At 32.9% G+C, this 16,439-nt stretch overlaps 1 protein-coding gene across 2 annotated transcripts in view; it reads left to right on the forward strand.

Annotated features, from left to right (window-relative positions):
* Positions 1-16,439, forward strand: part of Luzp2 (leucine zipper protein 2) — a 477,784-nt gene that overhangs the window by 220,175 nt on the left and 241,170 nt on the right. The gene's annotated exons all lie outside the window — the stretch shown is intronic.

A 16,439-nucleotide genomic window follows, 5' to 3' on the forward strand; every position in this document is an offset into this window, starting at 1 on the left:
ATCACAGAATACATACAAATATGCACAGGAATTTGCTACAAGTTTGGAGGTTTGATCACATGCTGACTTGACCTTTGACTGATGAATAAAGGCGAGAAAACTTGAGGCTAGAAATTTCAAATAATGAATAATTTCCATGATTATATACATTTGATAGTAGTATTAGTCTAAATTTCCCAGCTCATTTTGCTAATTATATTTTGTTAGGCTGATATTAAAATTGATTTTTATTTCATGAATTTAATTGTCTCTTAAATGATATCGTAAGCACTGAAAAAAAAAGCAAGGAGGAATTTGGTTGCAAAAAATAATCTGGAATGTAAAGTGCATTCCTGAAAAACTCAAATTCATAAACCAGGTATAATTTTTGGCATAAATGAGCTATAACCACTTGCATGATAGATTTTAACATATGAGTCCCTGTTACCATGTTTTTCTTGTCTTTTGTTATATAATTACTGTTTTTCTGATTTGATCACCTTTTTAATTTCCATTTAAGTGGAATTATTTAATTCTGATTATCAATTACTAAATAGTAACAAACTTACTTGAATAATTCCACTAACTATGGCCTATTTTGAATCCCAAATCAATATTTTTTTAGCACACAATGTTCTTCCTTTCTTCCTTTCTGTCTTCATTATTATTCATTCTTTATTCCCTCCATCTTGTTGTTCTTTTCCATTACTTTTACTTTTTTTCTAGATATTTTAAACAGCAAATGAACTTTATTATTTCCAAATGTCTTCCCTCTTGATATTCAAACTCAAAAATAATCTTTGATATTTGGTACCAATATTCTACATTTATACCTGGATTATGACTTTAAAAGACTAAAATCTGGAAAAGTTGTACAGAAGATTAGAAAGCAATAACAGTTCAACTTTGTTTTAATGATTCTATTGCATTTTAATTTTGTTCCTAATGATTTTTTTTTTTTTGCTGAGTCTTCTCAAGAAAGTGTACTAGGATGTACACTGTATTTTCTAGATTTCTTGATTAAGATGATAACTTTCAGCAGATCAGAGTTATCAGAATATCGAATATTCTGGATAAATACCTGTTTACTAGGGTACAGTTAAAGCTCAGTGAAAGATTAAATTACTCAACTCAAAAAAAAAAAGTGAAAGAGGAGAAGGAGGAGGGGAAACAAGAAGAAAAAGAAGGTAGAAGAGGATAAGGACTGACAGATAATTTAAAGCAAGGTAAATGTTTAAAACAATGTTAAAATAAGCACTAAAATATGATAAGAAGTGTGTTTGCAGCTGCACACACATGCACACACACATACATACACAGCAATATGAACCCAGCTACTAGAGAAGTGGATTATGGGTTCATTTGTATCTTTGTAAGCAATATCAATTAACTTTTAATCTAAGATATTTTTTTAAAACTCTAATATTCATTTTAGGAAAAAGAATTTTGAAAAATAGAAGTTTAATTTATTCCTAGTAAGTAAATATAAAGACTGATAAAATATTTTGTTTTACGGGATCAATTTATAGAGAAATTCTAATTTGATACCTGTGTAGACTTAAAGAATTCTGAAAGAACTATATCTTCACAGAGGTAAGATCTGCTTAATGTAAGTTGTATAATTAAATTACTCATGTTTACTTTCACAATATTGTAAATCTATGGGATATAAACTGATAACCTCCAAACAATCTTTAAACTTCTTAATAGAACCTAATTCTGGACACATATCAATTTAATGTTTAAAATTCGCTTTCTTAATTTGAATTATTACTTGAATGTTTGTGTTTATTATTTAGGCAAGTTGTCAGTGTGGTGAGAATGAGGCAAATTTATTAAATAAAATAATTGATGCATACTCTCTACACTGAAATTATGTGGATATGAAATATATCCAGGAGTAATAAAGGAAACAAAGAAACTTATTAGACAAAACAATAACAAGCAATTGAGACAGTAGAGGTATAAATAGATATCTAGAACAGAATTGAAGTCTATGAGTGACAACATTTGAATTAAAGTGTTGGTAAATTCTCTATATGAGACTTTTGAAACATTATTAAATAAATTAGCTTTTGTTTTCCATATGTGAAGGCATAAAATGAACTTTTACATTAGCTCCCAGTAGTTTAGATTTTAATATTTAAGTTATTCCTTGGAGGGGAAAAGTTTATTCAGACTATAATTTTTTAATGTAAGGACTTCATATGCAAGAAAACCTCCCAGTGTCCCCATCCAGGCATACCTATCTGGAACAGACTACATGGAAGTCTGTGCCCCAGAGATTCGTGAAGTCAGAAATTATGATTGTAACTGGGAAGAATACAGACAGCAAAATGAAGATGAAAGAGGAAAATAATTAGTGGGTTTTTTCTTCCTTACAGGGGGAAGGGAGAATAGTACTGGAAGCAGGGTGAGCTCTGAGTACTTAATCAGAGCATTGCGAGCATGTACCTCTCTGTGTTCACCTTTTTTCACAAGAGCATGACTTTTAGCCTCTGAATTGGAATGCTATTACTTATGAAAGCTCTACTGAGAACTAGGTGTCTTCAATTCTCAGTTCCTGGGCCTCTCCTCGTGTTCAAATTCTTTTTTATGGAACACTCAAGTCCAATCTACTCTTTCTCAGTTTTTTTTTTCCTTGCAGCAAATTAGCAATTAATAAAGGACAGAATTATATAAGTTTTAAAACTCATATTTCCCCTCAGTATGTTAAGATTTGAAGCAATAGGGTCATAGCCTTGTCAAACTTTTGAGAATTTTTTTTTTTTTAATCAATAAAGGAATCAAGAAAAAAAGAAAATTTATAGAAAAGCCTGTACTTATAGTGGGATTTAGTGCCTTCAAAATTCCTATGCTTTACACTGAACCAAGATATCTGGCTAAACTGTGAATAGAGAAGAATCCATTAAAACTTTTCATCTGCATGAAAACAAGAGATGAATGAAAAATCCATCTCAGATTTTAATTTTTATGCTAATGTGCTCTATAAGAAGCCAATTCCCTCCAGGATCTACATCTTAGGACACTAAATCCAGAGTTTAAGATGAGATTTTGCTTGTATGTTTATTTGTTCTGTTGTTGTTTTTGGTAATACTATGTTTACAGAGTTATACAGTAAGTGGTTTTTACCAATCCTATTTTTTTTCCCTCAAACTCTGCACTTTCTGTGTGCAATTTGCAGAATGCAAGCTTTCCCATGAAGCAAAAAAAAAAAAAAAAAAAAAAAAAATGTTTTCCATTACTTCTTAATCTATGCCTGTTGTTGTTATCTTTCCAATGCAACCCAGCTGTTAAAACGTAAACTGAGGCACAATAAATATTTTAAAGAGTAAATTTGAACAGCCAGTAATTAATGAAGTGTGCAACTCCAAACCAGAAGTGACTTGGAGCTCCACCAAGGAAGCTCTAGAGAGAGGATTTTATAGGACAAACAGAAGTAAAGCTAAGAAAATATTAGATTGATTACAGTTATTCAGTTGCCTTATGTAGCTATCCCCTTAGAAAATCTCTAGTTTTATAGTTATTGGTTAGTTTCCTCTGGTTGATTAAGCTTGAATTCTCTTTGATTTAATATGAGTTTTTGTAAGAAGTGGTTCCAATTAAGTTTTGTTCATGTTTGCAAATCAAGCAAGGTTAAGGCCACTAATGAATCTTATCTGGTCTTGTCTGCTCAGGTAGCCTTTAAAGCCTGATCTCCGTTTTAATTCATTTTAACACATTTTTTACATGTTTACTTCCCATTTTTTATTTGGATATCATATGACAAAATTTATAGGAACATTACTTCCGATAAAAAAATAAAATAAAAAACAAAGAAAAAATTCAGTCTTCCTTCCCTGACTTCCATATATCTGTTCACTGCATCATCTGACATAGTTTAGCTCATGCCGTGCAAAGCTGAGATTTCATTTTGAATTTTTACTTTCAACTCCCTTTTTCTCTATCATCACTTCTAATTTTCTTGAGTTTCATCCAATTTTCTGCTGGGGTCAAAATAGTTTGTCTATAATGGTTTTAGATAAAAGAAAGGCTCCAGGAACAAGCAGGTTAGTATACAAGGCACATCAGGCATTGTGACAAACATCCTTGATTAGTTGAAATCCCTTAATGAAAGAATTGAGTTTAACAAAGTTCAGGACATTTTATGGGAGTGCATAGCAATGTGTGAGGGAAAAGGGGAGGTTGAGAAAAGAGAAAGGCAGGGGGAAAGAGAGGGAATGGAAAAGAGGGAAGACAAGATAGGAGATATATTTTCCTCCATTCTTTCCTATGGTGGTAGTTTTTGTTTATTTGTTTTTTTCTGGATTTTGACTTTTTTTTTTTTTTCCTTTGGGATGCATTCAAGATACTTCCAGATAATGATGAAATAAGGAATCACTCTGAAAACAAGGCCAGGAAAAATGAATGTGCTTCAGTCTTCTCAGTGACGGAAATTAGGAACTCCTAAAAGCTACTTTCTTAGTCAGCCTTTCTCTCTATTTCATGGTTCCATTTTTCTCTACTTACAGTAACGTAGGAACCATAAAGTTTAATCCAAATTTGAGTTTACAATCTGTCACCTACAGCTCTTTTTATTAATTCATTTAATCTTCTTTTAAATTTGTTTGACATTTCTCTAAATACCTGGGAAGAGCACCTTCCCATAAGTATCTCTGGGCTTTCAAATAGTTCCAAACCACTCTTACTCACATTCAAACATAGAAAGAATAAGGAATGGGTTTGTGAGGGGTAGTATAGCAGTTAGTAAAATTCATGGCTATGGCAAAGTACAGTGTTAAGAAAGAAAATTACTTGGCCATATAGCTATTCCACAAAATTATTAGAGGAAGTGCAGTTATAGCTTTTATGCTGACCTTTAGGAAAAGCTCCTCAAACATACTTCTGACAAGACTAAAGAATGGGTCTCCTGTGCCAGATCCAGAAGTGGCCTGTCTGCATGGTAACCCACAAAAGCAGCCTTGAGAACCACGTAGCCTTAATGTCATTCACAAAGACAGTGGACCAAAGTTACCCTGGTTTCAAATATAACAAATTTTTTAGAGGTTTGTGTTTTAAGGATGATGTCTGATTAGCAGAGCTTAAGTCATTTCTGCCCTAACATTGCAATGACTTCTGGAAGTGGAGGGAGCATGCTTATTCACTTTTTATTTCTCTGCTTTAATTTTTCATTGAAAACAAGGGATTGACTCTACAGAAAACATTCACATTGTAGAAACAATGATCCAAAGATTGATAACATGTATAAACAGAAATTCTAAACAAAGTGTTATAGTGTGTGGCCTTAGCATCCAGCAGGCCATCATTGAAGGGCATTGAGTGATTAAGAAATATGTTCTGAGACAAATGCCTAAGCACTCAAGTGTGTGAATGTGTGTGTGTGTGTGTGTGTGTGTGTGTGTGTGACAACATCTCAGGTGTATAGATGGCAACTCGTCAAATTTATCTTGTGATTTTAATCTTCTTTTGTCTTATTTTTTTCGCAACTGGATGCAGACTCCTTGAAATTAGAAATCTACCATAAAATATGATAATTCACATTTTTTCACAAGATAATAAACAGCCAGGGCTTTATATATATGCATTAAAAATAAGGAATGTATCAAGTCTTCTTTTAATACTAATGAATTAGAGAAATATAAGACACAATCTCCTAATTTGGAATTAAAATCCAATTTGTTGATTGGCTATTCTCTCCAATGCAATTGTTCTGAGACCTTACAAAACATAAAGACTGATATCAGGCAATCTCTGACCATGCTAACATAACAGGAAAAAAAAGGGGTTTATGTGCTTGTATATATTTTTCTGGGAAGAAGGTGGAGATTCTCCTAGGGAGACCAGGACTGAAGTTAAAACTAATAAAGTATAAATACCACTGATGTAAAGAAAACTTGAGTAGATTTTAAGAACACCCATTTTGGCTCAACTCTCTTGGCTCTAAATCTCTCTAAAATAAATTATCCCATCTTCTTGCCTCAGCAAACACTCTGAAGTGAAGATGCTGGGATATTTCATAACGTGATAGAGTGCTTCAGGGTCATCATTCTGAAAATGAATTCTCATGCCTGCCTGCAGATGAATGGTTCTAACAGCTTAAGTCAAATACACATAGCCCAGGACATGCTCAAATGTCTTTAAATTATTTTTTCACAACTTTTTCACTTTATCCTGGTGATGTGGCTCTTTTTGAGTGAAGATTTAGGAAACATTTTGAGCAACAGATTATTCAGATATTATGTATCCAATGTTTAAAATTTATTGTAACTCATTTGTATTAGGTCTTAAACTTCTGTAAACTGTATGAACTGGGTAACTTAAAATAAAAGAAGTTTGCCCTCTCACAGGTATATAGACGTGTTCAAAACCCGCAGACACTCAGGTATATCCTCCCTCTGAAGGTTCTACAGAATAATCTTTCCTTGCTTCTTCCTAGCTTTGGATGCCTCCTGGAAATCTCTGAAACTCTTTGAGTGGCAGTTGTGTCACCCTCTATCTCTGTTTCCACCTTCACAGTGTATTTTCCGCAGATCTGTGTATTATTTCCTCTTATAAATATACCAGTTTTTCATTTTAGTACCTATGCCAATACAAATGAACTTTGAAAACTTAATTAAAATTGAAAAGACCCCATTTCCAAATGAATTCACATTCTGAGATTCTATGTATACATAAAATTTTTGTGTATTCCCCAAACACAACTCAATCATTTTTTAAACAAGAAAAGAGGCAATAATTTATTTGGTGTAAGTATGCCTAGGGAAGTATTCAATTTACTTATATGCATGTTTTTATTTATTTATTTATATGCATATAAATATTTATTCATATATTTATTACTATAATGAATATATTACTTACTTCCTTGTATTGTCCCAATATTGAACTAGAGTCTAGAAAGATGGAAGTATTATGAAATTTCAGTTATACAAAATTCTGTCTGACCTTCAGAAATTTAATGAAAAATATTATGTAATATATGACATATTTACCACGTAGATGTCAATCACTACTAAAATTACACAAAGTAAGTATAATACACAACAGATAAAAGCAAGCATTTTTGAGTAAAATTTTGAAAAGTAGCAGACAATTTGCATTTACCCAATTTCTAACAATGTTGAACATTTGTTCGTATTTTTGGCCATTTGTATTTCTTCTTCTAAGAACTGACTGTTTTATTAATTTGCCCATTTGTGAATTGATTTATTAGTTTTTTTATTTTTGTGTGTATATGTCTTAAGGTTTTTAGTTCTCTTTTTTTTATTGGTTGTTCAAAACATTATAAAGCTCTTGATTCAATGTATTCTATTTATTAATCCCTGTCAGAAGAGTAACGAGTAAAGATTTTTTCTCACTCTGGTTAGAATGGCAGCCATCAAAAATACAAACAATAATAAGGGCTTGAATGAAGGTGGATACTCTTTTACATTATTGATGGTATTGCAAATTAGTACAACCACTTTGGAAATAATTGTACAATTTCTTCAAAACATTAGGAATAGGGCTGGGAATATCAGTTGGTAGAGTGCTTGCATGCAAAAAGCACTAGGTTCAATCCCCAGCATCACAAAAAAAAAAAAAAAGAAATAGAACCACAATATGACCCAGTTATACCCCTCCTTCATATTTACCCTAAGAATTAAAGTCATTATACTACAGTAGCACAATTCACGATAGCCAAACTATAGAATCAGTTGAGGTGTCTATCAATGCATGAATGGATACTGTAGTATATATACAAAATGGAGTTTGATTTAATCATAAGGAAGAATAGAATTATGTCATTTGCAGGAAAATAAATGGAAGTTGAGAACATTATGTTAAGCAAAATAAGCCAAACTCAGAAGTTCAAGGGTCATATGATTTTTCTTGTATGTGGAACTAGACAGGAAAACGGAAAAGAAAGGTCGTGGTATGAACTCATAAAAATTGAAGAGAGATCAGAAGAGTAAAGGGACAGGGGGAAAGGGAGGGTAGGTAATGAGGAAATGCTGGAGAATGATGTCGGCCAAATTATGTTTTTATATTGTGTGCATATATGAAAATACAATAACTAATACCCCCATTGTGTGTAGCTATAATGCAACAACAAAAACATGGATGAAAAAAGGAACAGATAAGGACAACAACCTAGGCACATGGAGTGGCCACTGAAGGCTTTCGTCAAATGGTGCCTGTGAAAGGAATGAAAGAATTGAAATTAATAGCTGTTCACTCAAAACCAAGAAAGCAAACATTTTTTTAAAAGCTGATATATGAAAAGTTCCCTTGTAGGTGACGAGTTGTTCTTTATTGACTGGAAGAAATGGTTGCTTTTGGAGATGTGTTGTTTCCGAGTACAACTTCAGGTCAGCTTACTTTTAATGAACACGTTTGCAGTACCCTCATGAAGGCTGTATCAGTTATAGGCAGATGCTGGAGCAGCCAATCTGATCGATACAGCTGAAGTATAATATACAGAAAGTTAAATCTGAAAGGTGCCTTCTATCAGACAACTGTTTCTAAGAACTTTCCCCTTTGCAATGGCATAGAATTTTTACTCATCATTTCCGATTAAGTCAGGATCACAGTCTTGGGGTTATTTATGTTAGTCTACATAAGATTTTGTTTTATTTAGACTTGCTGTGAATCAGTTTCACTGAGCACTGAGTACCTTTCTATTGTCTGGATATTTAGCTTGTATACAATATTAGAAATAACAGATCAAACGGTGCTTCTTGTCCCTCTACCTGCGTCCAGGTCACTTATTCTCTTTCCTGATAGAGGAATGTCTAGTCATATTTTCCATGCTTCAAAGGAAGGGGAAAGTATTACTCCTTATTCTTATGTCTTTTGCAAACATTATTTTATTTGTCTTATGCACTTCAAAGTGTTTTCAATTTAATTTGCAGCAAAATAATGCATGAAAGACCCTTAGCACATTTAATCTCTCAACACATGGAAATAATTGTCAGCATATTGATTATTTTTAAAAAAATATTTTTAGTTGTAGATGGATATAATACCTTTATTTTACTTAGTTGTTTTTATGTGCTGCTGAAGATCAAACCCAGTGCCTCACATGTGCTGGGCAAGCTCTCTATCACCTTAGTAGCAGCATCCCCAGCCCCATATTATTCATCAATAAGCTGTACTGTATCCAAATACATAATCTTTTTTAGTAATAATAAATAGTTAAACAACCAAGAACTCCATGTATTAAATAATAATACAATGTAACACAGGACTATATCTCTTTCTCATTTCTGGACAGTCTTATTCCATCTTTTCAAATTCTCTCTTTTCAGGGACAGATCAAAGACCAACAAACACATAATACACATTATATCCATGGGACTAAAATGTTGGGACTATTGGTATGGGCCACCATGCCTACCTACTTTTCAGTTAATTTATAGTAAATACTAGTAAATGTACCAACCAACACTTGATCTAGACTCAGCAAAGATTTCCTTGTTGCATCATCATCCACAGTTTTAACACAAAACATTGAAAGAGAATTAAAAGTTATACATCAGTCATTCAGTTAGGGTTTCAACCAAGACTGCCTGACATAAGGGTTAATATTGCCTCCTTTTAACTAAACTTCATAATATGAATTATGAAATTATTTTCAGTCTTTACCATGTTTGCATTAAACCTAGTTTGAAAAACTCTTTTCCTTATTTTAAATATAATTTCCATGAACAGCTGAGATACACCATCTTGTGTCCTTCTGCCTCCAACTTTCCTCCTTCAATCTTGTCAATATTCCATTCACTTTGACATACTTAAAACAGGTTGATTATAAGATATTTGATAATGTTATCATATATGCCCTTCAAACTCAAAGAAATGTAGAGATATTTTAAGCTCTGCAATATTTTATCATTGTTGAAATAGGTTGAAGGTTAAAATTATATTTTATCTTTTTCAACCTATGACTGAAAGTTGCAAAAGGCAACACTAGATGGGGCAATATTCTCCTTCAATTGTTGAGACCTGTGTTCCAGGAGATTTTATAGCCACAAGTAGGAGTAACTTCAATTTCTGTACCATTTCATATTTTTCATAAAACGTAGACCTTTTTACACACTGTGGTGAATATCAGATACATAAAACTGGTATTAAAAATTGCAAATGAGCTATCTCATAGAAAGGTCCCCCCCTTTTCTTTTACATTAAGAACATCCCTGCCTTTGAAATCATATCCCACACATGATTTAAACTTAGAATTTCACATAGACTTCTAACCTCTTCCTTACAGAATGCATTTCTTAAAATTAGGTTTCTTTCTCTGAGATTCTGAAATTTATTATGTATGAGAAACACCTGGGGATCTTATAAAATTGAGGATTCTGATTAAGTGTGGGTCCTAACATTCTTCATTTCTATCAAGTGCCCAAGTGATCTCAAAGCAGTCTTTGGATACACACTTTGAATAGTCAGGCTCTAAAAAGTGGCTGTCAAATGCTGCTTGATAGGCAGGTGCTGACTGGCTGATAACAATCATTTCCAGAGCTTCCTTAATGTGTGAATTTCTAAAAGCTGTTTGAAGTCTATGATTCAGTGGGAGTGACTAGATAGTTGGCCATCTGCCTTTCTTAGATTTAGGTGAAATTATCCTATTTATTGGGAAAGAGTCACACAGATCACTGGCAATCTGTTGACTCAGTGACTCCAAACATCTGGGAAGGAAAATTTTCAAAAGTAGTGTGTGTTGCACCAGAAGTACAATCTATGTGCAATTTTGGAGAGGATATACCATGGTATATCTTGGGCCTCACATACTTTTATTAGTCAAGGAAGATGAGAATCAATTTGAATAAATAGCTATCACTGTCAAGGTATCTAATGCCTATCACATAGTCAATATTCAGTAAGTATGTTTTAATTATTTTGCTGCTAGATTAATCCATTTCTAAAATTAAAAAATAGTTTGTCAAAAGAAAATGAAAATTTTTTCACTGGTTCTTCATGAGTATGTTGTTTAATTTCCATGACCTATATGAATTTCTAAAGTCTCTCTTGTTGATTATTAGTTTAATTTCATTTTGGTCAGAAAAGATGCATAATATTATTTGATGATTTTAAATTTGTGAGCACTTGCTTTGTACTAACATATGGGACACTCCTGGAGACTGTTCTATGTTCTGATGAGAGGAATATGCATTCTGCAGTATTTAGATCAAATGTCCCATAATTCATATGGCCAGAAAGTATACAAACAAAAAGGTTCAATATCACTTACTCATCAGATAAATGCAAATCAAAACCACAATGAGAAATCTCACCCCAGGTAAAAATGGTTTCAATAAAAAAAAAAGATATTAGTGAAGAAGCAGAGTAAGAGAAACTCATACAAATTAGTGGGAACGTAAGTGAGTTCAGCCATTGTGGAGAACAGGAGGTTCTTCAAAATTCTAAAATAGAACTATCAGATGACCCAGTTTTCCCACTCCTAGGTATATATCCTGAGGAAATGAAATCAGCAATCAGTGAGATACCTGCACTCCCAGCTTTTTTGAAGCACTATTCACAATAACCAAGATATGGAATCAACTGACCTTTCAGCAATAGATGAATAGATAAAGAAAAAGAGGTATATGCACAATGAAATATGATTTAGTCTTAAAAAGAACAAAATCTTATCATTTGCAGCAATATCGATATGCATGCAGGACAGTGCATTAAACGACATGAGCCAGGACAGAAAGGCGAATACCATGATCTCATAGAAGAGTAGAATAGTAATTGCTAGAGATTGGGAAGGGTAGGAATAAAGAGGTATAGAAAGAAGCAGGATAAAAAGTACCAAAACACAATTAAATATAAACCCAGTTAAATCTACTGCTAAATCTATAGCCCAATCGTGTGACTACAACCTACAATAAATTGTTATAAATTTCATGAAGAATTACAAGAGGGATAATAATCCGAACACAAATAAATGATAATTTTTACTGTTTGTTTCATTTTGTTTTGTTTTCATACCAGGGATTGAACCCAGGGACAATTAATCACTGAGCCACATTCCCAGCACTTTTTGAATTTTATTCAGAGACAGAGTCTTGCTGAGTTGTTTAGAGCCTCAATAAATTGATGAGGCTGGCTTTGAACCCTTGATCCCCTGCCTCAGCTGCTGGGATTACAGAAATGCACCACCACACCCAGCCAATGATAAATATTTAAGGAGATGAAAATACTAAACACCCTGATTCAAACACTATTCATTGCATGCATATATTACATTATCACACTGTACCCCTTAAATTTGTACAACTATTAAGTGTAATTAAAAAAAAAAATAACTCCTAGCCACCATTTTCAATTTTGGAGCTAACATGTTACCTTTCTAATTGCTCTTTTTAGTGGTAAGCTTTTTGAATATATAACTTCACTTATTTTCTACACAATCTGGTAAGTCAGGCTGACCACATTTCAAAATGGAAGAAAGAGACAAAGAAAACTAAATCCTAGATAGCCTCCAAGTTGCTTAATCCCACAGCCGAAGGACAGGGTGAAGGAACTAGGCACTCAACTTTCTCACTGCTTCTCTGGTGCTTTCCTCACTGTGTGTGGGGTTCTCTCAACCCCATTACTGTAGACTTGGAAATAAAAGGGACACTAAACACCTTAATTACTGCCTTTTTTTTTATCTTCTAAATGTCATATGCAGGTGTCCATTGTCTAAGCTGTCTATTTGTGCTATAACTAAAATAAAACCTTTCTCTGGATTCTTTATTAAGAATTTCCTGTTCCGTTGGATGTTACTCCTCTCATACTAACATGCACTCTTTTATAAATAAGATTATACTGGTGTAGACAGAGCAGAGAAATACTACTCTGGTCTTTTAATAATGTTACACTTACAGACAAGTGTAATGTAAATTTATAACTTTTCTTATAATTAAAACTTAATTGATAAATGTACATGATAGCTGTAATAAAAAACCTACTTTTTAAGAGATAAAAGCATTGAAAATCTAAATTATAAATTGTTATTTTCCTAATATTTTTCATATTTGAAAACAAAATTTCATAACAAAGTGATATGTTACTATACATTTTGAAATATTTTACCATGTAAAAGAAAATAAGGGGAAATAATCTTTTCTTACATAGTAAATTTTAGTTACTGAAAATACTTACTGTGAAATGAATTTTATTTTAATGTGTCTATGTCAAGCTAGTGTTAGTGGATAATCTCAGAGGTTCATAAATTTTATAGATTTTCTAGACTTAAGAATACAAGTATTATGTTTTGTACTCTATTTGTTTGTACCATTTACCATGTCAGATTCTTTCTCTCGCCCCTGGTTCCCAGTTCAATTTAAGATGGTTGATAGAATCAGCCACATATCCACTAGTATTCTCCCAGTCTCTCCTTTGGTAATATTGCACAAATTTTAGCTGGGAATTTTTACCTACTTAAGTAGGGACCATATTTTCTATCCTCCTGATATCTTCTGCACATAATTTGTGCTCATAACCATATTCCAGCCAAAGAATATGAGCAAATCTATAATTATATGTCTATATACATGATAGAAAGTTGTGGTTGCTCTATAAAGTTAACTTTTCTCACTGTTATGATTTGATCTAGAAATATTCCCTCAGAAGCTCATGTTTGAAAGCTTGATCCACAATGCAGAAAAGTTCAGAGTGGGGTTCAGGCAATGATTACATCTCTAACCTCACCAGTGGATTCATTCATTTGATGGATTGATAATTTCAGTGTACCATTAGGTGGTAACTGAAGGCAAGCAGGACATGGCTGGAGAAAGTATATCACTGGAGACATGCCATTGTGGGATTATATATCTTGTCCCTGGTACCTCTCTCTCTGTCTCCTCTCCTTCTCTCTCTCTCTCTCTCTCTCTCTCTCTCTATATATATATATATATATATATATATATATATATATATATATATATATATATTTCTTGACTGCCATAAGCTGAGCAAATGTCCTCCACCATGCCCTTGAGTCATGATGTTATGTATCACCACAGGACCGGACCAGAGTAATGGGGTTGTCTGATAATAGACTGAGACTCTGAAATTGTGAGCCCAAAATAAACTTTCCTTCTTTAAAATGTTCTTTTCAGGTATTTTGAACATATTTCTGAAAAGAAGACTAACACATTGAGTAACTGATGTTAAACTATTCAGTATGATTTAGTAAGTTTGGGTTAGGCTTCAAAGACATTTTAGATTCAAACTAGATCTTTTTTTACAGGATATGCTCCATGACTTATTTGAGAGGCTTTCTATTCTTATCTTTTCATAAACAAGGCAATGTACTCTTTCCATATCTGAATTTACATTTATTGCCTTTTGTGGAAAACTTTGACCCAACCCTATAGAGCCTGTCAACCCTATAGACCCAACCCTATACAGCTTGTCATAGCTAGATTAATGTCCCCTACATATGTGTACTGGCATTGCACTAAAATTCTCTTTTCTCAAAAGATATTTTATTGCAATGTGTGGGTCTTTTATACAGGGGGGTGAAATACTACTTATTTTCAAATCATCTCTACTTTATGGGATAGTATGTGATATATAATAAGTTCTTAATCAGTAATCAAGTAAACCTTTAACCTTTGATATCTCTAGGTCTATCTCATTTCTTTTTTTTTTATTATAACATCTGTTTTTGTAGGAATAAACCTCCTACTGGAGAGTGAAATTTTTATTGAAAATAGTGCCAGTTAGGCATTTCCTAGGCCTTTCCTGTGCAGCATCATTAAACACATCCAGAGCCATACATCTTTAATCTGTTGTCCAGTTACTTCACACTGATGTTAGGTGAACAAACACAGCATAAAAACAGTATTTATACAAAAAACAAGAAACTTTTTTTCTTTCAATAATGCCAGAGCAAACTTTTTAAGAAAGTTAAGCCCCATAAATGGGCATTAAATTCATCTCTTTTTTTTTCTACTTCATTTTTTCTTTTCTTACCTCATAAGTTCAGAATTCTCAATCATTTTTACCATCAATAATATGGAAAATATCTACTAAAATGCCTTACTTTATGATTAAGAACCTTTGAAAATTTCCCTTGAGCAAACAATGGTGACAAAATGAATTTTAGCCTATATTATCATCAGTATACATACTTACTGGTATTGGTTCTATTAAAATCTTTCTCATAAATATATTTGTCTTCCATTCTTTAGATGTTGTTCATTGATTTTGTCAAAAAAGGTTAATTGCTTATGTGTTTTCTTTCAAAAGAAAGCTGAATTCTTTTTCTAGCAGTAATTAACCAGATTCTTTGTCTAAAGTCACAGTCAGACTCATATTCATTTGAAGAGTGAGTCTCTACTAAAATAGGGCAATCAGGAATTGGTGACAATAAGGAGGGAGTGCTTCTTTCACCACGTACTGTGAGCTCTAAAAAGGCATACTGTGCATGACAACTCAACTTGCTGTCACTTTTATCTTCTAATAGATTAGTTTTGAAATTTTTAATTATGTGTATATGCATGTAGGCACATAATATATTTGCATACATATATGCAGACATGTTCATATCTATTAAGTATTCAGGCATTTACCTGGGAGCAAGCTTTTGGAAAACTTGATCCAAGTACAATTCCCACATCTTTGTCAAAGGATAGAGCCATACCAGATTTCAGTTTTACCATGTAACACACATAACATTCTTCCTGCTATCAGATACCATTCAAGCCAATTGCTCCTTCAAAGACTTCTCTGTGATGCCTTTTAGACCCTCCTGTGTAAACAGATTGACTTTATCATCTGTTGACATCACATTTGGAACACAGCTCTATTGTGGCTTTCACCACTTTGCTGGGTATTTTTTGTTACTGTGGCTGTCTTATCTACTATGCTCTGAGGAGAGATTATACTCTTGGATTCTCAGTGATGAAAAGGAGAGAAAGCCAGGAAAGAAGGAACTAACAATCTCAGACATGGCAGTATGAATGGGCAGGGAATTTCTAATCAATGATGAATGAAAATGGTTTCATAACTTGGATTCTTTCAATCTGTGAATTATTAAATGGAGAGTCCATGGACGTTGCTTGGAAATGTTTAGCAGAGTGCTTTAAGCATGTTTAAGCAACCTGTGAAGACATTATTATTTACTTAGGAGTTTTAATGGCATATCAGTAGTAGAGTTTGACATTTTATTAAAAAACTTGATGAGCTGATCATAGTGTTAATTTCAGTCTTAATATTTTATTATAATATGATTAACATGAAGGAGAAAAAACTCAGTTAAGATAAATCATTATTCAAACAATAAAATTATGGCTACTATTCTATTTATGGAACATATAAACTATAAGAACTAGAAGAAATCTCAGACAGCATCTAACTTATCCTTTTCCTTTTACACATGAGTCTTAGAGGCTTAGACATGACTTTTCTATTTTTCTTTGAACTTATACACAGTTTCTAATGATACCGCAAATTTCTGGTAACTCTCATGTTAATGGTTG

The sequence above is a fragment of the Callospermophilus lateralis genome, chromosome 2, assembly GCF_048772815.1.
Source record: "Callospermophilus lateralis isolate mCalLat2 chromosome 2, mCalLat2.hap1, whole genome shotgun sequence".
Taxonomy (NCBI): Eukaryota; Metazoa; Chordata; class Mammalia; order Rodentia; family Sciuridae; genus Callospermophilus; species Callospermophilus lateralis.